This window comes from Eleginops maclovinus, chromosome 10 (genome assembly GCF_036324505.1).
Source record: "Eleginops maclovinus isolate JMC-PN-2008 ecotype Puerto Natales chromosome 10, JC_Emac_rtc_rv5, whole genome shotgun sequence".
Taxonomy (NCBI): Eukaryota; Metazoa; Chordata; class Actinopteri; order Perciformes; family Eleginopidae; genus Eleginops; species Eleginops maclovinus.
In genome coordinates, this window is record NC_086358.1 from 10,362,132 (window position 1) to 10,379,879 (window position 17,748).

General features: G+C 41.4%; 1 protein-coding gene across 7 annotated transcripts in view; it reads right to left on the reverse strand.

The window, feature by feature from the left end:
- The window catches only part of LOC134871152 (zinc finger MIZ domain-containing protein 1-like), a 100,860-nt gene that overhangs the window by 68,565 nt on the left and 14,547 nt on the right, over positions 1-17,748 (reverse strand). For all 7 annotated transcript variants that reach the window (XM_063893770.1, XM_063893774.1, XM_063893773.1 and 4 more), the window contains exon 2: positions 4,759-4,857. The gene's annotated coding sequence lies outside the window, so the exon portion shown is untranslated. The remainder of the gene's footprint in view (positions 1-4,758; positions 4,858-17,748) is intronic.

Sequence of the window (17,748 nt, forward strand, 5' to 3'; positions counted from 1 at the left end):
ATCAGACCTAATGAGATCATAGTTACTGCTTTCACAGCTAGAGAAATGCATAATATGGCAAGCAGAAAAAAGCTCCTAATGTGGTCGTATTGAGGTAGACCATTCAAAAGCCGACAGCATCTCTAAGCCAAATGTTCTTAAAACAATTTGCACAAAGCCATTAATTAATGTGTTGGCTTATAAAGGCGTGGCTATCATCATGAGCAGGAAATTGACAAGGTAACCCGTGGCAGGCAAGTCAAAAGGGATATCAGCTTTAATTTTTCATCAGAGGAAGCAAGCGCCACTCCATTTGTTCAATACTCTTTTTTGTGCAGTGTCTTTGTTTGAATAGAGCAGGACAGCTAGCCGATGCAAAGGCACATGAGATGTAAAGGATGCTTGGAGATTCAACAGGGTCATGAAGCAGTGGGGAAGTTCATCTCTGAGCCAAGTGTTGCTTAATGGCTTCCTCCTGCTGTACATCAAGAGGCTGCGGAGAACATCTGTCCGTGAACATATACATGTTGTACCGCTGAGTCACCCTGTCGATCACACGTGTTCTGACATGTCCTCGACTAGCACCAATGGTTGCGATGGCCTTTGAAGGCAGGTGCACGTACTACACAAGCATGAGCATGTGCGTCTTCATTCGTAAGCGACTACGTGAAGGATGGGTTGACGCCACGTTTATTTTTAGTCCGGTACACAGAGTTCTGCCTCGGTGTTATGCTGCTCTGTTCCTAGGATGGGTCATGATCAGCAACAGAGCAACGGGATAGCTCCAGCTCTGCGCCCTGACCCCGGCCCTCCGGCTCCTACATCAGTGGGAGAGACTTACAAGGTTCCTAGGCGGTGTTTAGGAGAGGCTATCTCCAAAAAAGAGGCACTTTCTTGACGGATGCCATGTTCTTCCACCACTTTCTCTCTCCGGTGACTAATGGGCTAATAATTCAGCTGTCACCCTGCCACGTTATCTCGCATACTCTCATGGGAAGAATACCACCCCGGAACATCCCCGCCACAGTCCTAGCTCTCAAAAAGATATGCCTTTGATTTCCAAATTTGCTATAGAAAGGCATTGTTAAAACGTGATCATAAGGAGATTCCACATGAGAGTTAAGCACAGAGGAAAAACCAGACACATAAGATAATAGATGGAGCTTAAAAAGGTTGCGGGAAGGCAACCTGACTTGAATGCTATCTTGTCATTCCCTGTTACTAAGCTAGTAGTGTAAAGTAGCAATCATCTTTCCATTCACTTGCTACACATCAGTAATGAACCCTTGAGTTAATAGTGTGCACCATCCCGATCATGGTGAGACAAAAGCAAGGGCAAAACCCGTGGATAGTTCACTGTTCACATCAGTACGAGGTGTTCAGTTCAATTCACAGGATGTTTATTCTGATAGTGCTTGGTATTTGTTTTACACAGTAGCAACTTCTACACGTCATGTGATTTCTATCCTGTCAGGTGAGTTCTTGCATTTTCCAGACACTTACAGAACATCTAAAATGGCCCATAAATGGAAGATAAAGTAATATCCAAAATGTTGATTGTTTTGGTTTTATTAACTCAAGGCCACGGTGACATGAAGTGCAGACAACAAACAAGGCAATATAAGAGAATTATGCCAAAACAAAGTAATCTGGCAGGAATAAAGCATAAACAACAAAAATGCATTTTAGAGACTCCTAAAGAAAGCGACTGGTATACAACTTCTGGCTTATGTGATTTTAATAGCAAAATAAAAATTGATGGCCTGTACTAATATGATATATGACATATCCTGGTAGTCCTACCAAAGGAGATTTTCATTGCAAAGATAACAGACACTTTGTTTCTCATTACCTTTGGAGAACCAGTTGTTTATCACCTTGCTCTTACACATAGTGTGTGTTTAATTTCTGTTGTCAGGCAGTAAATACTTCACACATGTCGCTCTGTTTGCACGACAACCTCAAATTAGTTTAAACGTCTAACAACTTTTTATTCAATGGCAAAGTACACTCGTCACACACCTTGGAGTTCATAAAACGTATTTATCAAACCTCTGCTCAACTTCTTATCCAAACAAAAGTCACTATTTGGGTTTGAATCTTCACTCTATGTTACATTTTGTCCTGTGGCTTCCCCCACCTGCTTCAGGAAACATCTATGAATAGAAACAACGGTCCCATCACAGTTATCAGTTTAACAGCTTGTCATTCAGACCGCTGGGTGTTCGGGTTGAATGTTAAACTCTCACTTCTCTGCCATGTGCTTGTTTAATAAAGTACTTCCACTTGACTCAACACTGGTCACTTGAACAAGGGAGTTGTGATTGCGCAAGGGTGTGAAGCTGCTGCAAAGCATTGATTTAGCATAAGACTGTTTGTTTAAAATGCCTCTCTGTTATTATATTCAACAGAAATTCCTTCAGAACTAGATTTCACCCCAACAAGTGATAATAATCATTTCCAATAAGCTTGAAACTTGAAGTTAAGTGGCAGGCTCTGCTCTCTTTGTTTCCCGGTGCAGGGGAGGTGGACATGTGTGCAGAGGCAGGGGCTCAGGGGCCGGGCCCTCTGTCCTTCCTGTTCAGTTACCAGAGGCCTCACGCTTATCAGTTCCAGATCTCACAAGAACAGAGAGAAAGAAAGACCACTGACAGGAAGGGGATTTTTTTTTTCTTCCTCCCCCTTTTTTTCTCCTTTAAGCGAGGTTAACAGAATGTCTGCACCCCTCACATTTCACAGAGGAAAGCAATTATTCATTAGGGCTTACCCTGACCAACCCGACAACCCTCAGACATCAACCAACTGAAATTAAACTAGCAAAACCGTTGAGTGTTTAAAGAGCTGGTTGTTTAATTAATCAGCATATTACAATGGAAAACCAAATCAAATTTTTATTACAATTTAAGTGAAAAAGAAATGTTAAATGTAAACAAAACATAAATTCTAGCAAAAAACTGGTTTCTTTTTGTTTAGGAACGACCCAAAAAGTAATTTCAAATTGTAATATTCAATTTTTGTTCTGTTTGTATGTAGTACTTTCTGACATTCTATAGATTAAGCAACACTCAGTAGATACAGACCTACACACACTTCATTTCCGGTGATCATATAAGGCTATCCTCCTCTGAAATCACACTTCTCTACTTGAGTCTGTCGCTACTTCTTTCAATCTGTCATTGAGAATGCGAAAGAGAGAACTGACTGTGAAACACTGATGTCATGTCCATGTTCCTGTCGTTTCCCCCCCTCGTGCATTTGCTCTCACTGTCTACCTCGCCTGACATTTCCACAATAATCACTTTGGTTTATCCCACTCAGCTGTGTGGCGGGCAGATGTTTGTCAGGGCACCGTATTTCTCAGCATTCACACTGCTCTATCAAAATTAACCACTCTTATCTATTAAGTGTGTGTGTGTGTGTGTGTGTGTGTGTGTGTGTGTGTGTGTGTGTGTGTGTGTGTGTGTGTGTGTGTGTGTGTGTGTGTGTGTGTGTGTTGGATGTCCCAATTCCTAATCCATGAAGCCATAGCTGTATTGTATAATACAGTGAACGAACCAATTACATTCCCTTTCCTCCACATAATTCTCCCTTTTAACAGAACGTACTGAGCCACATATTGCATAAGGATGAACTGGTGGATTGCTAGTAAAGAGGATAGCCATGACCTTCTGTGTGTGTGTGTTTGTGTGTATGTGCTTTCATCAGACTGCCTATGGACTTGGATGCCGGCAAAAGACATAAACACACGCAACATCTCTGCACTTTGTTACTCAGAGCCCCCCCAGGAGCTCCTAATGAAATCCTTATGCTTTGCAAGGTGAGCTGACGCTGGCCACACACAAACTGCTGCCTGCCATCAAATGTTTACCAAAGACACTCAAGCACAGTGGAGGACAGGGCATGTCCGAGCAAACAAAGTTGAAGTCTTTAAATCAACTGAAGTGACAGGCGAGGCTGATATCTGTTTCCAGTAACAAGCTTTGTTTAATTTGAGACAAATAGTCATCTCAGGTAATAAAAACTCCTTACAGAGCCTTTGAGTCTCACAGATCAAAACAAAATGCACTTGATAGGTCATTGTGCTCTCAAATTATTTCATTATTTAATAAAAATGCATCATTCCTGCTCTCAGATTTACAAAACATAAAGATAAACAACATTGTTATCACCTGTGTATTCTGATGAAACCGGCTGTGCTAAAAGCAGCTACACAGAGGGCTACTTTAACTTTACCTGGCAAGCTCTATCCAGCAAATTAGCCGCAATAGCTCTTATAAATACGTTTGTAAGATGAAATCTTTTGTGATATTATGTCAGTACCCTTAACACATAGTATAAATTCTCTGCAAGTTATATATATATTTAGATATTGAACCCTAAAAAACGGTTCACACGGTTCTCGGGTGCAAAAATGATCACAGATGGCAAAAAAAGTAAAATTGTAAAAATGTGGCCAAAATATTTTACACAACGTGTGTTTTGTCAGAGGGCATACATACAGTTCAAACAAAATCTAAATGTCAACGGAAATCTGATTTGACACAGGATCACCGACAGCCACATTTTGCTTCACAACCATATTTGTTATGCAGGACAAACTAAATAAATGCAACACCCTAATATTATTAGCACTCAGGCCAAAATACAGCTGCTAGCCTGCCGCGAAAAACCTGTACCTCAATTTTTTTGCTGACAATAATTTAACCCTCATACCATCAACTTTTTAACACAGCTACCTGCCGGGATCTGCAGATCCACCATACAAAAAGAAAACCTCACCTGTGTTGACTTCAATCCTTGATTCTCCACCACGCAGGACCCCCCCGCCCATTCACACGACAGGAGGAGAAACACTTCAGCGCCTCACGTCTTCTGCTCCTGAGAGAAATCAGAGGAGAAAGAAGAAAATACATCAATCACCGCTGCATTATCCACCAATCTCCAAACACTGAACTATTACATTTGCATTTTTTTCTCCAAAAATTTCAAGGCCCACTCGATGATTTTGATTCGCGCAGATTCCTCTGGGCTCCGAGTGGCTTCCATCTTTGCATTGCTTAACGTGATACACTTCTTCCCTGCACGGGTAAGCTCCTTCACGCTCTCGTGCCCATGAAGGACGAATCAAAAGAGCAACCGATGATCAGTATGGTATCATAAACATCCACCGCAGAGCGTTCACAATTTACTCCCGATTGACAGATAAGCCTATTTAAAAAGGGGCCTTCACTACAGCTTTGCATTTAGCCTGGGCTGGCGGGGCACGCGCATATGCCCACTGACATTAAGACCCTTTAAAATGACCAAATTAGTTATTGCTGAAGTTCAAAAGGTGTGAGAAACCATTTCATATAAGCCAGTTAGTGCTTAATAGAATATCCCATATAAAGACAACTTTTTACGTAGGGACCACACAGTTTATAATCTTATCTATGTTCGCCCAAGCAAGTAAGCACACAGACTTCATTTTCCGTAGTGAATTAATCACTGTGAGTAGTTGTAATTACAAGCATAATAAGCATAGGCTGGATTCTAGCATGTTATCTTTCCATAACTAATGCAAGCCTCTTCTGAGCTTCTAAAAACATTTGACTGTGACTACTGAATGTAGAAACTCAAATTACCCGCAATTACATCTTTTCTCACACAACTTAACATCGAGATGACAAGAAAAATCTTTGTACCCGTTTTCTTCATCTCCCATTATATTGGGCATTTATTTAATAATATGTGCCACAAAAAGTGTTGTATTCTTTATATCGAAACAACGTGTGCCTACTCAAGATATTAACAACCAATTTCAAACAGCAGTAGCATGACATTCATTCATCAATCAGCAACTATGCGTGAGTCCTAGCTCCTTATGTGCTGAATTCTAAGCCCAACACCAGGAGTCCAATCAAAGTTGAAAGATTTGTACAAAAACTAAACCCTCTAACTTCTGTTTCACTAGAATTTTTTTTTGATGAATTCATGTCTTGATGTGCGAGTAAAATGTCCAAGTATAAATAAGTCCTTGACCCCTCTTTGAATGAAGGGTGTAGGTTAAGGCAATGATTACTGAATACTCATCTTTAGGTTAGAAGGGTTAAAGTGTATACAAACAAACAATTGGCCTTTTCTTTGTCCGTGTCAGGCACTTAATATTTCCTCCTCTTTGGTAAAAGATCATGAAAAGATAAGTTAATTCCTTAAATGTTGATTGGGATGATAAAAGGAAAGAGAGAATGCAAATGTGTTGGAGGGCTATAGCTTTTTGAGTATATAAGTAGAGTGTGTTAGTGAGGTACAAATGCCATTTTTCCTTTACCCCTCCGACTGTATCCTGTTAGTGTATCACTTTCCGGAAGCGTAGTGACACACAGCAGGCTGGCCATTTCAATCCCTAAGCAGAGCTTCTCCTGAGCTCATGCTTTGGTTGACAGGACAAGGCTAATGCTCGAAATATAAAAACGGTCTACCCACAAGGTGTATTTTCACATTCAGCAGGAGAAGGCGGCCCCTTGTGCACTTCTTTTTTAATCCTGTTTTTTTTTTGTTAATCATTGGAAGATTTTTCAGGCAGCATTTCTCCCCTGTTGGAAGTGCCGCTCTCTGAAAAGAGAAAGTGGAGGAGCGCTGGGGGCTCAATGGGTCGAGAGAGAGGAGGAGGATGGAGGTGGGGGCTGATGCTGGGTGCCTCCTTTTGCCAGATTCTCCCCAGATACCTCTGTGCTATTCATCAACAGCTTTTGCAGGGCTGTGAAAAATCAATGTGCTCTGCACTGCAAACAGTTCATAATGACGGGGGATGGAGGAAAAAAGGCTCAACTGCAACAGAATTGATTTGTTTAAGTACAATAACACGGCTCTGCAGCTCGGTGAGGAGGAGGCGCGGGCGCCCAGACAAAGACTGACTGGCAGTATGAAACCACAAGCAGTAATTGACAAACTGCTGGCAAAGTGCAAATCTGAAATACAGATGCCTGTTATCTAATTAATGGAGTTTTTCTCTAAATTACCACCTAACAGAGGAAAATACTCTCTGACAAGAGAACTGCAAAAGAAAGCCTCTTTTTAAATGTAAAAAATAAACACTTTACTATTATGTGAGGATCTAAATATACATAAGTACAAAGAGGTTTTTTCAAACTTGAATTGGTTTTTGAAAATAAATAAAATTTAAATAATAATGCTTTTCTTATTAAGGTAATTTTACACATTCCAACAGCTGAAATGACAACCTTGAAGTTGCTTATTTTTTCATCATATTCATTTCCAAAGAAATATTTTTCAATATACATTTGGGAAACAAATACCTGAAATATCTGGAAAATTTGATTGAGAAATGAGTAAAATGGTCACACACACACACACACACACACACACACACACACACACACACACACACACACACACACACACACACACACACACACACACACACACACACACACACACACACACACACACACACACACACACACACACACACACACACACACACACACACACACACACACACACACACACACACACACACACACACACACACACACACACACACACACACAACACACACACACACACACACACACACACACACACACACACACTTTTAGCCGGGAGTCACAACATAAGCCATGCAGTGAGGGTTTGATGTTGCATAAAGCAAAGTCATCAGGATGTTTTAAAAAATGACACCAGACTTCACCTAGCAAAAAAGCTTTCAGTAGGTAAGATTTGAAACCTCCTGATGCTGCAAAACAACAGAAGTTCGGAGTAAATTGTGTCAAGACAGGCCAGCACAATAAAACATTTCTCCCAGACTCTCTTAAGCCAGCCACAGAGGTGCATTTATCATTGTTATTATTCCTTCAGAGAGGCCCTCCCAGGTTTAATTGGGTCCTCATGGAGTCAAAATCCCTGCTGTCGCTGAAGCCACCGGGGCTGGACAGACTCATTTCCTCCCCAGTCAGAACTGGGTTTTACTGGCTGTGTGAATAACAGTCATTCAGCGCAAAGTGGCCGTGAAACCCGCGGGTGAGTCAAAAGGGTAGTGGGATCTGGACGCAACCCGCTAAGCCTGGACAATGGCAGGAGAGGGACAACTGTGGAGAAACTCTCACCTGACTCCGCTCTCAACGCTTTGGGAAAAGCTCTTGAGAGCCACAAGCTCTGTCCACCAAGCCGGCTCTTTGGGGTTATTATTCCCTGCGGCCCACATGTGCATTTAAACTGGTAAATATAGTAGGTTCTAAATGCACATGGACATTAAGCAGGTGAACAAATGAAACAAGAAAAGGATTAAAGAGTCCTCAATTAAAAGAGGGGAAACAAAGAGCTTGTAAAACAGCTCTGAAAGGGAAGCTACTTTGCATTAGTGGATATGTTGTTTGCTGAGTGACATTAATATTGGTAGGGTAATACCTCGTAAGAGATTTAAAAAACAGGCCTTTTCAGATATGTGGCAACAGTCAGTAGTTTTGAAAAGCAGACATAAGCAGATAAATGTGTGAGAAGGAACAATTTTAAATCTCTGAAACTGCTGACCTCCCATTCACACCCCTCCACAGTGCTCCACTTCCACTCAGTGTTACATTGGCACAGAAATCACAACGCCTCCTTTCGGCTGCTTCCTGTTGTTGATATGCTCAAGACATGCAAGATCAACCAAGATACGCTTCTCTGCTTTTCAAAAAGACACCCGACAAAGAAGTCAAAGGAGGAATGCTGGAACAGCAAAATGTAGGAATGACAAGCTCGCCGTGTGTAATGATTTTCTGCAGAGAAACTAGTTTTCATTTTAAGAAGATAAAAACCGGGCTGTGTAAAAGCACGATGGCAATCATCTCCCTCTCAAAGCCACACACTCATAAAGTGACACCTGTAACAGTCATGTTAAACTTTAATTGGATTATTTTACTGGAAATAAAGATAAGGTCAATAACTCATTAATCCTAAAGCGCATGTTTTGTGTAGACTGGCTACAACTAACATTCAATTTCACTACATTCTGTGGACGTTTTTAATTATTAATTTGACTGTAAATTGCAATGTAAAGAAGGTACGTAGCACATCAGTAAACTAAATGTGTGCGTAGGTTTATTCCCACTTGATTTTCACATAGATATTTCTTAATCTGCTAACTGGGATTGTGTAGCTTGTCCAGTGTTGTAAGAAAATACATTCATCTAACAAAAAATTGAGCAAAAACAATCAACAAAAAAAGAAATGATGAGTTTTGTGGCACTACAGATACCAGCATTTCCCACAGCTATGAGTAAATTAATCATGTAACCACGGGCTAGTGCAAGTAAATCCCTTTATCGAGTGTTATTGTAATCTTGTAATTTGCAGCTGTTAGGTTTTAATGCATTTATGTACTGTACATACTGTATGTACAATTCCAGGTTAGCAGGGGAGGGATTGAACATTCTCCCAACACACGTGGTGCTGTTCTCTGAGGACATCCATACGAAACGATTACATTATACAGACTCACATGTAGTTGTGTGGCAAAGCCATGAACACACAGTGTATACACTGCACTGAATGAGTGCTTTAGTGATGATTACAGGTTTAGAGATAATGGTTTTTAGCGTGATACGTTGAGAGCGCATGAGACACCAGCTCAGTTAGCTCCCCAGTCTTCACTCTCTACTGATTAACACAAATGCTGGCGCCTTGTTAACCACCACTGCTGTAATTATGTGGAGCCCCACACACACACACACACACACACACACACACCTCCATATACAGCACATACAGGCAAACACAATGTAGTGCAAAACAGTGCAGCCGTATGCATGTTGTGTGACACCAGATCAGCATCCCAGCAACTACCAATTATGCATCTTATTCATGCAAATGCAGGTAATTTACTCGCTGCTGCGCACAATTTCCCAATGTGTTTGCCCTCTAGCATCAGTTGTTTGTATTGTGGGTCACCTAAATAAGTAAAACAATTAAATTAAATTATCCCAAGAGGCATCTCTTTTAATTGAGAATCATTTTAAAGGTTTGTCACAACTTGGGTTTCCTTTTTGTAGTTTCGAAAGTTGTTTCTAACACAGTACTCTCCTAAATGACTGCTATGACCTGGGAATGCAGCTAAAAAGCTAAAACAAAGACCAACAGGACGAGAAATGACAACAACACAAGCCACATTTCTTGAAAATATGTAAAACCACTAAAACTGAAAGTGAAGGCGTTAAAAATGTAAGCAATCACCAAAGGAAAGTTGCGAGTGCACAACAACAGTAAAGGTGGGTCAATTTTGAACCAGGAAGTCAGTATGTAAAAAAGGATTTAATTCCTTTAAGAACTATTTAAATGGAGGTGGGTCACTCAAGCAATGATGGCAAATACCATTGACCCAAGTTGTATAAAAGCAGAATTTCACTCTAAATACCTGTGTGTTTTCTATTTCAAATGGAGTGTGCTGATGCTTCTGTGAGTCTTAAATGAATTGATGGCTACAATGTTATTCTCCTCCTCCTCCTCTCTCTACAGTATATCTTGTTTCAAAAGCGAGAGCAGCCCAAGAGGGCGCCTGTGTTTTTATTCCTTTGTTTCCAGTCTTTCCCTATCAGAGCGAGAAGGTGGTAGCAACTCCCACGAGGGAGATGGAGATAGAGGTGTAGGCTGCTGGCGGAGCGCTAAAGCAAAGAAATGCTGCACCGTCTGACCACAGACATAAAAATGGTGCACCACACCTACCCTACACTCTGTCGTGCTTCATCTGCAAAGCAAACCTTAAAGCCCTGCAGCCAGAGATTCCTCTTTGGTCACCTGGCTGTTCTCGCCTTTTCACCGGCCCTGAAGCGGAGTAGGGTTTATGAGAGGTGAAAGACTTTGTAATGTAATGGAGACAAGCATGAGAGTGAAATATAGGGGGAGATCTTCAAGAGCCAATTGCAAAGGAGAGGTGGGTGTAATGAGGCCTGATCTGTCACAAGAAAGAACCACCGTCCTGTATTTGCATTTTCAGCCCTTTTCTCTTCATCTCCCTCCCTTATCTTTTCCTCCTCCTTCTCGTAATAAGGAAAAAGAAAAAGCAACGAGAGGGAAGAAAGGTGGGGAGCGGACATATACACAGAGGAATCCAGGGAGGGGAAAAAGATCACATTACTATTGGGAGGGAAAAAATGATTAAAGGCTGAGATGAACACAATCCGCCAGTTTCCAGAGGAAAGAGGAAGGAATTTCCAGAGCCAATAAGCAAAGCATCACAGGAAGATCTGCCTCTCTGTGCTATTCAACCATGACCATGCCGGCACAAGCACATTTTCTACATCCACCCTTTTACACCAGTCTATGACTTGTGTTTTATGCAGACAGTAGCAGGTCTTAGGATATTGATTTTTAAAACATTGCTACCTTCTAATTATAGGAAATACCTTAACACAGAATTACCCATGTGGTGTTCCTCGGGACTGAGATTTCTGCAGTGTACCAGGTATAACAGTGTTAGGATTACTCCCTTGCAGAGGCAAAAGGGAGCAGAGAAAGAGAAAGAAAAACAGCAACATCAATAATGAAGTGAAGGAGACGGGGGAAGAAAACAAAGCCGTTCATAACAAATGAGAAAACAGGCAGAGCGTCTCATTGCGAGCGCGCTAACGACAATCAATTAGCAATTGCTCATGATCTTGGGTGCGTCGGAGTATAAGGTGTCTTAATGAGTCCCATTTCCATTAGCTGCTCGACTCAAGAGGCATAAGGAGGAGGCTGCTCCCACCAGCTCCTCCATCTCAATGCTTAATGACTACGAGAGTGGATTACTCCATCAATTCCTCGCTTCTCTTTGTTTATCCCCTGCGTAAATAATGGTCAACCATTACAATGCATTAAGCGGGCCACTCTACGCAGAGCCAACGAGAGGAGAAAGAGGAGCACAAGTGTTCCAACGGCATCCTCCAGTGATCTCTAGGAAATCGGCTAATACCGGCCATGTGGTGGCAGAGAGAGGGGGGCAGGAAAGGGGAGCTAGCATTTGATGCTCAGTGAAAATCTGGCTAGAGGTAAGGTTGCATTGTAAATGTGGAAGAAGAACAAACAGTAAGTGGTGCTGGTTTGTCTTATAAACCACTTCAAAGGATATTTCTGCAACAAAAGATTGTTTGCATCTTAATCAATCGAGTAGATTGGTCTAAAAAGGTTGATCAGTGTTTCCATAAAAAGCCCCAGATGACGTGCGAAAAAATACAAAGATATTCAGTTTAACAAAGGAGTTTAAAAATATGGCATCTCATGAAGGTGTAAAAGGGAATTTCCTTTAGCTCCTCCGATCTCTAAATATGTTGGGAAAAGGAGCATTAGGAACTTTTTCCATATTAAAATTTGTCCTGGCTACTTATTGGTTGCGACGGATGCCATCAGGCCTCCCATTGGAAAAGATATCCTATATATTAAGAGCTTGGCAGCATGTATTTCAGATTGTATGGAGGCCCTTCATTGATGATGGAAAGGATCTAAATGTATCTAATGTGTGTTATTGTGTGTAAAAGATTTCCTTGTATTATACAGATATTGTTATATAAAAAATTAAATAGGACTCACTAAGACACAGTTTTGTATCATTTGTTTTGAACAAGAGCATCAGCATTAGACAGGAAACTATCAGTGACAAAAAACGGATTGATTGGTGCAATCAACACCTCACAGAGGACTATCTGTGTCAAATGAGGGAATATGATGTACCTCTGTTGGTGCATTGCTTTCACCACAGATTTTACAAATCAATATTTCACCCACGGCTCCATCACTCCTTTTCTATTTCCCTCTCTGTTTCTGGCACTCTCTGGTTTCCCTTGTGTCACAGCACCGGACAGGATAAAAATTAAACGCATCAGCAGAAAAACACACAAGTGGAAATGATCTCGCCGCTGCAGCCGCTCGGGTCATGAATTCAGCTAACTGTGCTTATCACTGGCTCCCGCTATTAGTCTTAATAGCCGCAGTGACAACCTGCCTTGAACGGGAGATGGGCTTTGCTTCCAGGGGCTAACCGCAGACAGGTGATTCTCAACTGCGGTCTCTTCATGTGTCATAGCAAAGGCAAACACTGGCTGAACAATGTCTGGCAGCTTATTGGAGCAAAACATAAGAACCCTGCAGGCCATTACAGACAACAGAGCCATATGTTCTTACGCACTCCGCATCAATCAAGGACAAATTAAGAATTCAATCAAATGGTGATCACATTCAAGCTGTTCATAGCACTTATCTTGAATTATGAGTATGTAAATACCCAAACTAAACAAATGAGCCAAATTCCATAAATACAACCACACAGCATGACAACATTCAGCGTGTGATCGTAAATGCATTGTGTATAAAGGAAAAAAAATCTAAGTCATTAATTGTTATTTTACACTCACAGGAACTGAAACAATAAACAAATGTCAATGTGTGTTTAATTTTCATCTTATAGTCAATTTGAAAATGAAAAACATCACATTTTTACATTAATTGGAAGAAATGTTAGATGCTATGTAACCAGATATTTCCCTCATGATTTGCCGGAAGTAAATATTGCACCTATATTAATGGATTGCCAGTTCATCAAGTTTTTTCATGTCCACAGCCTTGTGCATTGGTGTTTTTTTCCAAAGAACCACATGTTTTTTATACTGATGATTTAACAGGGACAGTGTTATGCCAGACAAAGCCTCAGGAGTGCTCCAACGGCTAGAAGACCATTGTCTACAGAGAAAATGATCAGACTTTCACTTCCACAACCTTGGACATAAAAATAACACCTCTACTGCATTACAGCAAGTCAAAAGGGCATCCAACATATTCACTATGTATAACATTGCACTTTTCTTCTTTAAGAGTTAACAACATCAGGCATAGCTCTGCAGGATTCAACATAAACACAATCATTTTTTTTGCTCAATACGAGGGTGTTTCATGACTACACTGTAAAAGGGAATATTGCCAGGGACAAGAAGTGCATTTGGCACAAAAGCGAAAGTCTTACAGAGAAAAACGATTTCTCCCTCTGAACTAAAGGTTACTTGCTGTAGCCTGTCAAGGAGCCGTGCTGCGCTGCCATTGAGTGCGACGCACAGCCTGGCCAGGGTGAAGAGAAGGAGAGGCAAAGTGAAAGTGTTAAGTTAGGAACCTCACAAAGTAAAACCACATAAAAGAAGCTATACAACAGAAGTTCACTTGCATCCAATGCACACTCGATGATCCTGGCTGCCCGCTTAACATCAAGTCAGACAAACACAGTTTAGAAAACAATTGTCAGGACGCCTTTTCAGCCAGAATGCTTCTCATAAGCCAGAGCAAGTGACTCTCCTCCTCCACAAATGACTGAGCTTGGACCATGTCATTATGTTGCTCTGTTTAGACAGGGGAAGGGACGAATTACCTTGATCCACTTTGAGGCATGTCTTCCTTTACTGTCAAGAGCAGGTTAGGGATGACACATTTGCATCCAGTCTGCAGAAACACTTAAGCATATTTCTTGCCACAATGGCACTTGAAGCCTAAATAAGATTAAGTCTTAAGCAATTATGGCAAGTTTGAAGGATTACATGTTGTTGTAACTTCAGCAACGCAAACAGACAATAGAGGTGGCAGAACCCGTGGCGACCTCTTATCATCTTGAGGATGACACTCTATTTTACAAACATGACAGAGTACAGAGATACTGGGCTGAACAGCCTGTAGCTGCAGATTTGTGTGTAGAACAATAGGAGCCTGTGCTGATTTCTTGCCTGAACAATGGCAGGATGACATGGAGCCTGACAGACACACACAGAGCAGCAGGATCTATACTGCAGACAGGAGAGGCAGCTTCACAGAGCAACAACACTGCCAAAAACATATCCTCATCTTCCTTTTTCCTCTTCCAACCTCTTTTATGTGTTTTGGCACCTCTGGCACTCATAACTCAAAAGTTAACAGTGAAACTTTGAGCACCACCATGAGCAAAAACTTGTGGAGCAAAATGAGCCAGTTACTGCTGAACAATTGAGCACGAGCTAAAGAAAAAATCATAACTGGAAGGTATCAGTAGTTTCCATCCAAATGCAGCTTTAAATATTACTGACATTCCAGAAAATTGGCAAAACAAAATGTGAATACATGTGCTTTTCCATCCACAAGAAGATCTGTGAATAATCATGACACTAATTCTCCAGTCATGTACTATGAATCCATTGCAACAAGATGCATGCAATTATGTAACTTAAAGAGCAACTGCCAAATCTTTGAGAAAAATAATTATTTTCTTTCCATTTGTCTCACGTTCTTTGTCAACCTGTCTCCTCATTTGTTTACTAAGATTTTTTTGGTGGCAAACTCCTTCCACGAATGTCCACTTTCCCCTTTTAGTAAAAAATGAGAAAGCACATAAAACACAGGTGGATGGAAATGAGTACAAATATAGAAACAAATATGGTTATAATGATACTTTAATATTATAAAATACGAAACACAAAAAAGTGGTTGTGCTAAATCGAGAAGGTGATGAAATCTGAAGCGCTCAAAGTGTCCTTCATTATTAATGTCCTAGGAGCGGGACTTGAAGCAGCTTTGCTTCTCTTATCAATCATTCATCTGCTTTCCATTGAACACACTCTGATCCTCCTGTGTCAAATCAGGCTTGAAGTGGCTAAAGAACCACCAATCTGCAGTCTTTCCTTAATTAAACGAGTCTAACATGAGCCTCAAACACCTGCTCTCAAAGCGATCAACAGTGCTACACTAATGTGGGTTTCCCAGGCAATCCGTGACCTGTCAATCATTTAATAGACAACAGTCAGGTCTCATGAATTAAGGATAGGATGCCAGAACCCATTTGTGCAGGCTCGTGTCCTTGTGTTTGAAAACACCTCAACAGTGAAAACTTGCGATTGAATCAAACTGAAATAATAATGTGGATGCTGCTTTTATAATAAAACAGCCCAAGCTGCTGCCTTCTCAACTTCCCATCTTGCACAATGTCTGAACAGGATCCCATTTCACTTCAATACAGCCCGAGTTTGGCTAACAGCAAACATAATCAAACTTTGCGGTCCGTCTTTCTGGGGAGCAGAATTGAAAGCAGTTCTTTGGTGGCAATCTCCAATTACTTTCTGCGTGCAAGTGTTCACTGCGCTGGAACTTTTCCATTTCATCATTACACTCAAGCTGCCCCCATCCAAAGCCAACCAGTAGCGGCGACGGCGGCAGCAACACAGCAGACCGTGTCATCCTTGCACCACGGGGGGATCCTTCCAAGCTGCAGTGAATTCCTCGTTTTTGTCTGGGAAAAGATTCATGTCTATACAAACCGCAGGTGCAGTGAGTTCCATTTTTTTTTTAAACCAGCACAGTGAAAAGGGGCAGGGCAACACTCAGCTCCCCCCAGCTATGTTTGTCACAATTACTCGGTAGGACAACTTTCCTCCAGTCTCATTAAGAGGTAAAACACTGAGGCTAGTAAACCCCTCTTTTTTGGACCCCCGCAGGAAATGTTTCAGCTTGCTGCCGCACGCTTGAAAAGGCTACTGATACAATCGTTGTCAGCCCTCACAGTGGATTTAGGAAACAATGAGGAATTATTTGATTCAACTTCCATTCAAGAGGCCAATCCAGCCCAACGAATCAACAGGGAGATTACAGAAAATGAAATTCCTTCTACTGGGGCCAAACACCAATGTTTCAGGACCTGAAATCAGACTTCAGCTGCTCATCCTTAGAAAAATCCAGTGATGGAAAGTAACTAAGAATATGTAGTACAAGTACTGGGCTACATTATCTTTAAAAAGGTAGATTATGTCTTTTATTTTGTTGATCAATTATATTTCGGAGGGTTAAACTTGTCAAATCAAACACTACAGTTTAAAGCGATTATTTAAAGATGAGTAGTTAACATAGCATGTCATATAATAATTTAAAAAACACATGATGCATTGTTATTGGCAACAAATGTGCTCTATCTTGACCTGCTCTTATATTATAGAATGCTCTGTGTTGTATCTGGCTTTTATCATGTCAGGTATGACAAATCCTTGAAATGGAGTATTTTAACACATTGGTAATGCATCTTTTACCTAAGTAAAAAACCTTCCAACACTGCCAAAATCTCATTGAAACACCCTAAAATGATAAATCCACAGCATTACCCATGCTGACAGTGTCAAACTGAAAGAGAACAGCCTGTAGAGGGTGTCTTTCATCTGAGCTAAGGCACAACAAAGAGCATGAGCTTCTCGTGTTAACACAGGAAACATATATTTAATGAGACAACCACTGCAATCTCCGCAGCCTTGCTAAGTGAGTCTGACCCCACACCGCAGTCACGGCAGTCTAGACGAGGCCGAGCGGCGACGAGGGCCTCCTGAAAGCTCTTGTAATGCACAAGGAATTTGGTGCGGTTTCCTCAGAGCACAGAGGAAACGCATGAGTGAGAGTAAAGAGTGAGCAAGATCCCTGCAGAGGTCAGAGCGTGTCCCCGGAGGTGTCAGGGGGAGTAAATGGGCATGAGTGCAGAACACAGGGTTATACCCGCTCTCCTCCCTCCGCCTCCCGTCTCTTCAACGCAGGGGTGCATCCACCGACTCATCCCTGAGTGCCTCAGAAACAGAATCAGCATGGCGTCCTCTTGCATGCCACGCAAATTGGAAAAGGAAACGATTTTCAGCTTCAGGCAAAATCAGCACCTTATTAGAAAACAAACGTGAATGTGACAGGGAAGAGGGTCTCTGCGAAGGATGGAAGGAGTTACATGTCGACAGATCAAGGATGTTTGATGACTGTGGAGGCTGCTGCTGGTTCTCTGCA